The sequence below is a fragment of the Capricornis sumatraensis genome, chromosome 1, assembly GCF_032405125.1.
Source record: "Capricornis sumatraensis isolate serow.1 chromosome 1, serow.2, whole genome shotgun sequence".
Taxonomy (NCBI): Eukaryota; Metazoa; Chordata; class Mammalia; order Artiodactyla; family Bovidae; genus Capricornis; species Capricornis sumatraensis.
This window is the reverse complement of record NC_091069.1, coordinates 214,765,190-214,773,205: the sequence shown is the minus strand read 5'-3', so window position 1 is coordinate 214,773,205 and position 8,016 is coordinate 214,765,190. Positions and strand designations below refer to the sequence as shown.

At 43.5% G+C, this 8,016-nt stretch overlaps 1 non-coding gene across 1 annotated transcript; it reads right to left on the bottom strand.

Moving 5' to 3' along the window:
* Positions 1 to 3,335: 3,335 nt before the first annotated feature.
* On the bottom strand, positions 3,336 to 3,408 carry TRNAG-CCC (transfer RNA glycine (anticodon CCC)). The gene has a single exon. It is a non-coding gene; the product is annotated as a tRNA-Gly (tRNA).
* Positions 3,409 to 8,016: the final 4,608 nt, after the last annotated feature.

Sequence of the window (8,016 nt, the reverse complement as noted above, 5' to 3'; positions counted from 1 at the left end):
ATGAATTTTAATGGATGTAGATTTGTGTTTGGCTACCACAATCAGAATACAGAACAAACAGTTCTTTAATGAACATTTCAAAGGAAAAATGTTGTATGTAACATTTTAAGATAACATACATGTGTTCTTTTCACTTAAGAGTTATTTTATAAAGTTTTGGGTTATTTTCCAGCACTTGGATTTTTTTAAAATGTCTTTTTAGTGTGATGACTATAAAGTTTTTATAATCATGTAACTTAATATGCTGTATTCTGTAGACTGTAGTATTTCACCTCTTAACATCTCTGAAATTGGGATATGTCTTTGACAGCATCTTCAGTTCAGTTCAGTCGCTCAGTCGTGTCCGACTCTTTGCGACCCCATGAAACGCAGCACGCCAGGCCTCCCTGTCCATCACCAACTCCCAGAGTTCACTCAAACTCACGTCCATTGCGTCAGTGATGCCATCCAGCCATCTCATCCTCGGTCGTCCCCTTCTCCTCCTGCCCCCGATCCTCCCAGCATCAGAGTCTTCTCCAGTGAGTCAACTCTTCGCATGAGGTGTCCAAAGTACTGGAGTTTCAGCTTCAGCATCATTCCCTCCAAAGAAATCCCAGGGTTGATCTCCTTCAGAATGGACTGGTTGGATCTCCTTGCAGTCCAAGGGACTCTCAAGAGTCTTCTCCAACACCACAGTTCAAAAGCATCAATTTTTCGGCGATCAGCTTTCTTCACAGTCCAACTCTGACATCCATACATGACCACTGGAAAAACCATAGCCTTGACTTAGACGGACCTTTGTTGGCAAAGTAATGTCTCTGCTTTTAAGTATGCTATCTAGGTTGGTCATAACTTTTCTTCCAAGGAGTAAGCGACAGCATCTTATGATTCAAAGAGATATAGTAGTGAGGAAAACCAAGCCATAATACTGTAACAATAGATGATACTTGATGATATGCACAGACTTCTGTATCATCATTCATTTCTGGGAGCACTGAACCTAAGGCTCTTTACTAGAGGTGGTGATTCAGAAATGTGAAAATTGTGGACCATCTGCCACACATCGATGAGCGAGGGAAACAAACGAAAGATCAGTGATTCTGAGATGGTGATGTGGTGCCAAGAGCACTGTCATAGAGCAATGACTGATGGGGGTTAGGGACCCTAGACGACTACTGAGGTTCCAGAGGAAGATGGTCTTTGAGCTGCATGACAAAGGATGAATAAGATGACTTACCTAAGCAGTGGAGGAGCGAGGTATGAATGAGGAGGTATGAGCGAGGTGTGAATGAGTTTCTGGAGCTAATCTTGGAACCTGCTGATTGATGAAGATGGAGTGAAGGAGGCAAGTGTAGAGTTTGCGTTGGAAGCTTTTTTTTTTTTTAAAGATTTTTTTTAATGTGGACCACTTTTAAAGTCTTTTTTGAATTTGTTTCAACATTGCATCTGTTTTATGTATTTTGGCTTTTTGGCCCAAAGGCATGTGAGATCTTACCTCCCCAAGCAGGGATTGAATTCACACCCCCTGCATTGGAAGGTGAAGTCCCAAACACTGAATCACCAGGGAAATCCCAGGTTGGAAGCCTTGATAGGAGATGAGATTGATGAAGGATTGTTGTTATATGTTCAACATTTTGATCTTAAGCCTGAAGGCATTTGGGCGATTTTGGAAGATACACATTTTGGGAATTAAGATTTACATCTTACAAAGATGACTGTAGAAGCAGAAGGAAGGGAATGAATTAGAGGATGAGGGGAACAAATCTAGGGGTCAGAGAATGATAAATCGGTTGGAGCAGTGAAGCCCACAAGAAGTGATAGAATTTGAACCAAGGCAGTGGTGGAGCAGATGAACAGGAGAAAACACATTCCTGTGATGCTAGGGAGGCCGATCTGACCACGTGATCATGACAGTTTGAAGTGTGGGAAGAGGCTGGAGTTAAGCACGACTCCCAGATCTCTGGCTTGGATGGATGGTGGTGCCATTGAGCTGAAAGCAGGTTTGGGAGGAAAACGATTTCAGTTTTGACTTTATGGAACTTGCCATGCCCGAGGAACTGTTGTATGTACAGGAGCATGGGTTTGCAATGCAAGAGGCTTTCCCTGGAGAGGGGTTTGCGGGTCATCACTGGGGCCCTCAGGGAGTCAGTGAGGTTGTCCGGGAGGAGAGAGGGGTAGAATAGGAAGTGTGCGAGGGCGGAACCCTGGGGCCTCCCACCCACACTTACAGGGTGGAAACAGGAGAGGGTGCAGTGTGTGCAGTCAGTTTAATGAGGAAGTGGGTGACTGACAAATGGCATGGAAGCCCAAGCAGGACAGGGCATGACCGTTTGGTTTGTAACTGGAAACCGCTGGTGTGTTGTGAAGAGCAGTTACAGTGCACTGGGACGGTGAGATGGGCAGTAGCCAGCTTGCGATGATTTGGCACTGTGAATTCAAGGTAGAAACTGCAATAAAAAGCATTGCCTACTCTTGCAGGAAACTAGGCTATAAAAGGAGAGACCATAAGGAGTGTTCAGTGACTGTGTCTTTGATTGTTGGGTTAATGCTTTCTAAAGGTCTCTTGGCTAATGTGTTTTTCTACCTGTAGAGTGGAACTTTCTCAGACTCAATGATTCTTTAATTTGCTTGAAGTGGCACTTTTTGCTTTTTGTTCATGATTTAACACTATAATAATGCCCAGCTAGAGCTTGCTGCAGGAATATGAGTTCCATCTTATCATGGAATTCTTGAGGCCATTACCTTTGAAGTTGTTCGGTACATTAACAAACAAATAAACAGAAAACATTAACAAAACAGAAAGTTGAGAAGTTGAAATACTAAGGAGATTGAGCTTGTTTACAAAAAAGTAAAAGACAATGAGAATACGCAACTTTATAAGCTTAGGTTATGCTTAATTGCAAACAACTTGATGAAAAATTTCCCTTCTTTATTGTTGTTGAAAATGGGCTAAGAAGTGAGAATGCTTGCAGGTATTGTGTGTCCTGGAATTGCTTTGAATTGTAGTTGGTGAGTGTGAGAACAAATAAATCCCAAACGATTTGTGATTTAGCTTTATAGGCACACACTCATAAACTGGATTCAGGCAGTAATTCCGGAAAGCATACACAGGAGAATTAGTTGCTGTATGTTCATTTACTGCACAAAGATTAGCGAGTACCCATATGTTGAAATCTCTGTTAGATCCTGTAGGATAGGAAATAGGGGACTTAAATAATGCTGCTCATACTTGGTCCAAGGGAGATGTGGATGAGGGGTCAGAGAAGAGAGAAAGCCTTCTCTTTTTTTTTTAATATTTATTTTTAGTATTTATTTATTTGACTGCACCAGGTCTTAGTTGCAGCATGTGGATCTAGTTCCCTAACCAGGGATCGAACCAGGGCCCCCTGCCTTGGGAGTGCAGAGTCTTAGCCACTGGACCACCAGGGAAGTCCCGAGAAAGGGCCTTCTGATGGGTGATCAGGGGAGGCTTCTTGGAAGAGGTGGCATTTGAACTGTATGCTGAGAGACAACTGTTCATTCATTCTCTTTGGTGTGTCTGTTTCATGCGATACCCTTGACTACTCTCTTTCTTGAAACTGTCCTGGTTTGGTTTTCCCACACTGTTATCAGCACCACCTACGGCCTCTGTGTTCCCTGTCAACCCTTTTTATGGTTCCTGCATCTCCTAGGTCCTCTGTTCTTTCTCTTCCCTTCTTCCTCAGAGATAGAATTTCCATCTGCAGCTTGGGAGAGTTGCCTGAATAGATAACTCTAAACCCAGAGCTTGCGCCTAAACTTTCTCTGGCCCTCCATCCTACATTTCCAAGTTGAGGCCTCACTAACAGCTCGCATTTCAGTTGTCTGAACTGTCCCTCATGATGCACCGCCTGTGCCTTCCCTCCTTTACGTCCTTCCTTTTGCTTTCCTATCGAGCAACTATGGAGGGTCCCTGTGTGCTCAGTACTAGTTGATCATTCTTTTGATTCCTCAGGCTTGGAGTCTCAGAGCCAGTTTTTTTCTGTCCCCCTTACCACCTATGTCTCAATAATTTTTTTCATTCATCTTCATTCTTTCCAGTATGTTTTGAAATCTTTTTGGTTCTACTAAAAGATTTAGTTCTTCATGCACATTATCTGTATGCCTGGATCACTGCAGTGGCCTCGTAAATGGTGATCACCTTCCTCTACCACCTCTTGGTTGTCAACATCGCCATTGCTTACTGAGTGTCCGTCATGTTTGAAATGTTGCTCAGTTCAGTTCAGTCGCTCAGTCAGGTCTGACTCTTTGCGACCCCATGGACTGCAGCACGCCAGGCTTCCCTGTCCATCACCAACTCCCGGAGCTTGCTCAAACTCATGTCCATTGAGTCAGTGATGCCATCCAACTATCTCATCCTCTGTCATCCCCTTCTCCTCCTAGGAATGTTGGTAGGGTACCATAGTCTATACGTTGAAAAATGGAGTAGAAGGAGAGACAAAACAGACCTGAATGATAAAGAAGTCCATCACCAAGTCCAAGGCGATAGGCCCAGAGGCTGAGTCAGCAGTGCAGTGAGACTGGAGGAAGTGGACCCCAAGATCTGGGGAGATGGGTATCGAGGCACGTGGAGAAGGTTTGGGGCAGGGTGTCGAGTGGTGGATGGTGGCCCTCTGGTGAACATGTGAGAGGGGGACAGCCATGTGGTGCGGTATAAGACCTGTGAGTTGAAAAGTTCAGCTAGGCCTGGACTGTGATGGATCTAGTAGACCAGGAAGAGATATCTGGTCTTTATCCTGTAGAAGTAAGTTTGTAGGGAGGCAATGGGCAGAAATAGGGAGAGTGTGACCTATGAAAAGTGTTCTTTAAGAAGTACCTGGACGTGGTGTGTAGGCTGAGTTTGAAGCCAGTTAGGAGATATCACAGAAGTCTTCTGTAACATTTTGTTTCTTATCTCTAAACACAACGACTGTCAGATTAAGTTTCTCAGTCGAAGTTTTGGTCCTGTGACCTTCCCAGATGCCCTTGGTGGGTTCCACGCCTTGAGGAGCAGTTCTTTTGCTGGCTTTGGGTAGCCTTTGTAGTCACACTTCAGCCTACCCTTCCAGCATTGTCTCTGCCTCCTACTCTTCAGTAACCAACCGTTGGCCCCCACACAAATTTTCCATTCTTTCCAATGCTTGAGAAATTCTAACTGCAGTTTCACCCAGCTTTCAGCATACACATGACACCTTTCATGGCCCCCGAAGCCCCTGTCCCCTGACAAAGCTTCCCTCGTGCTTACACTGTGTTGTTTGCTTTCAATTAATCACCAACTGACATTACTTTTTTCTGTAGCTGCTGAAGTTGTTAATTAGTGCTCATATTGTTTGTCTGGGTTTGTTTTTCCAACAGTCTGGAACCTCCTCAAGAGCTGGCACCGTGCTTGCCCCTTGTAGGTGGCTACAGCCATCACATTTGCATCCAGTACTGTCCCAGTGCTGGTATTTCAAACATAATATTTGCTGACCTTCCGAGCAGCCAGGCGGATTACACAGATGCTCAGAGCCCAGGGTGATAACACATTTGAGGACACAATCTTTCACTCGGGTGGTGGGCATTGAATGAGGAGATTGAGGAAGAACTTTTGTTCCTTTTTGTCTCCTCCTCCCCTGGTGTTGATGCGTGTTTGCTAACCAAAGGGGAGTCAGGAATATCCCCTTGACTTTTGTTGGGCAGTGGGTTCCCAGCTCCCCTTTCAATGGAGCCCTTTCTCTAAAGGGGAATAGTCTACTTTGATTCTCATATCTTGAGATAACTACCCTTGAAAACTAGGATATGATGACAACTAGGTGAAACTTTCTTGATCCCAGTGACAGAGAAGTAAGTTAAAAGTGGATGCTTATTCTTTGCTATTAGATAGGTCAAAAGATTCTGCAGAAGCAAAATTAGCATTATATGGATCAGAGAAATAATTGTAAGCATGTAAGTTAGCAAGGACTTAAGACTGGAAAACTTTGGCCAGGGGTATAAAGCACTTGGGCTTCCCTGGTGGCTCAGATGGTAAAGAATCTGCCTGCAATGCAGGAGACCCAGGTTTGATCCTTGGATCGGGAAGATCCCCTGGAGAAGGGAATGGCTACTTCAGTATTCTTGCCTTGAGAATTTCATGGACAAAGGAGCCTGGCTAGCCACAATCCATGGAGTTGGAAAGAGTCAGACACGATTGAGTGACTGACACTTAATATTTAAAAACTACTTTTTAGATAAAAGTGATGCATCCTGAAAATTCTAGATTAGTTTTCTTTCCATTTCCAGGGTTGGCAGGCTGGTGGGCATTAGAAATAATGTCTAAGTGGGATGTAGGGTGGCTTTAAGCATTTACTGGGGAGCCAACTCTCCAGGAATGTTAAACCTTGCTCATTTGTAAGAGGTGATAGTTGAGACTGTAGGTCAGCTGAGTGTTTCCTTTGTGTTTGTGAGAAGAAAGGGACAAAAAGTAATAATATAAGCAAGACAACTGAGAGAATGTTCAAAAGAGCAGTTTTAAGCTCTCTCAGCTACTATAGAAGCACTTATTTATATAGAAACAGCTGACCTGCTAATTAGAAAACATCCTTGCCTATTCATTAAACTAATTATCTGAAGGAATTCTGCTAGGCAACACTTAGTCTAGTTCTAATTACTGTGTGCCCTTGAAAGCAATAAATGGCACTTTCAGAATAACATTTTATGATTTAGACATGTATGTGGTTTAGTCAGACGTTCCCTGTAAATAGAGTCGGGGTAGTAATGAGGGGTTACAGTTTAGCTTTTATGAAAAAGGTTTATCCACCTCTTCATAGAGAGATTATAAGGCATTATTAAATCACGCATGTTTAGACCTGAGAGCCCCTTGGAGATCATTACTGTTTAAATATGAGTTTTTTTTTTAAAGGTCTTTCTGTTTTTGTATTACTTTTTTTTTAAGAAAATGAGCATCATCTTGTGATTTAAGACAGTGGTAGACTTTTCTGTCATAAACTGAGACATTATGTTCACATATGAATAAGGTGGATCATCACTTCTGCAGCCACTTTAGCCTGCAGAGCCTTTTCTGACTTTAACCAGAACACCGGTTAAGAAGCATAATAAAACAGCACATACTATGTACCGGGGGTCCCCAACCTCTAGGATCTAATCATGCCTGATGATCTGAGGTAGAGCTGATGTAATAATCATGGAAATAAAGTGCACAATAAATGCACGTGAATCACCCTGAAACCATCCCTTCCTACCCCTGCTCCATGGAAAAATTGACTTCCATGAAACCAGTCCCTGGTGCCAAAAAGGTTGGGGACTGCTACAGTTGTCTTCAGGTCACAGCAGTTACGTAAACAGATGAGCTGATACTGTCAACGAAAACTCAGCCAGCTCTTGAGTATTTGGATTGGGCCATCTGCTTCAATCTTAGGGCTGTGTTCCTCAGAGCCAGTGCCTGGGTTCAGAGCTCCCACCCAGCACTATGATTTGGGCGTTTTCCAGCTGGGTGACCTTGGATAAGCTACTTTAAGCTCTGTGCTTCAGTTTCCTGACCTGTCAGAGGGACTAACAATAGCTCCTGCATCCAGGGACTGATGGGAGGATTAAATGAGTTGTTTCTTATAAAGTGCTCTTACATATTAAGGGCTCCATCTATCCAGCCAGCCACCCACTTCTTCATTCAGCCCCTACTGTACTCTCACTGTGTGCTGGGCCCTGCTGTGGAGGCTGTTGTTAGGGGACAGCACTCAGATGAGGTCCCTGTCCTATTGGAGCCTCCATTCTAGGGGGAAGAGACCATGAATAAGCAAGCAAACAAGTCCAGGTCCTAATAAGTGTTACAATAATGACAACAAATCGGGAAATATAATAGAGATTGATTGGTTTCAGGGGAGAGAGGTCAACATTGGCTAGGGTGGCAGGAGTGACTTTGGAGAAGGTGACGTGTGAGCTGAAATCTGAATGAAAAGAGAGAAATGTCAGCTTCATTAAAAAAGTTTTCCTTTGTGTTGGTAGCTCTTTCCATATTCTTATTTTAAAATCACTTAACATCAAAATTAAAATTCTTTCAGGACCCCA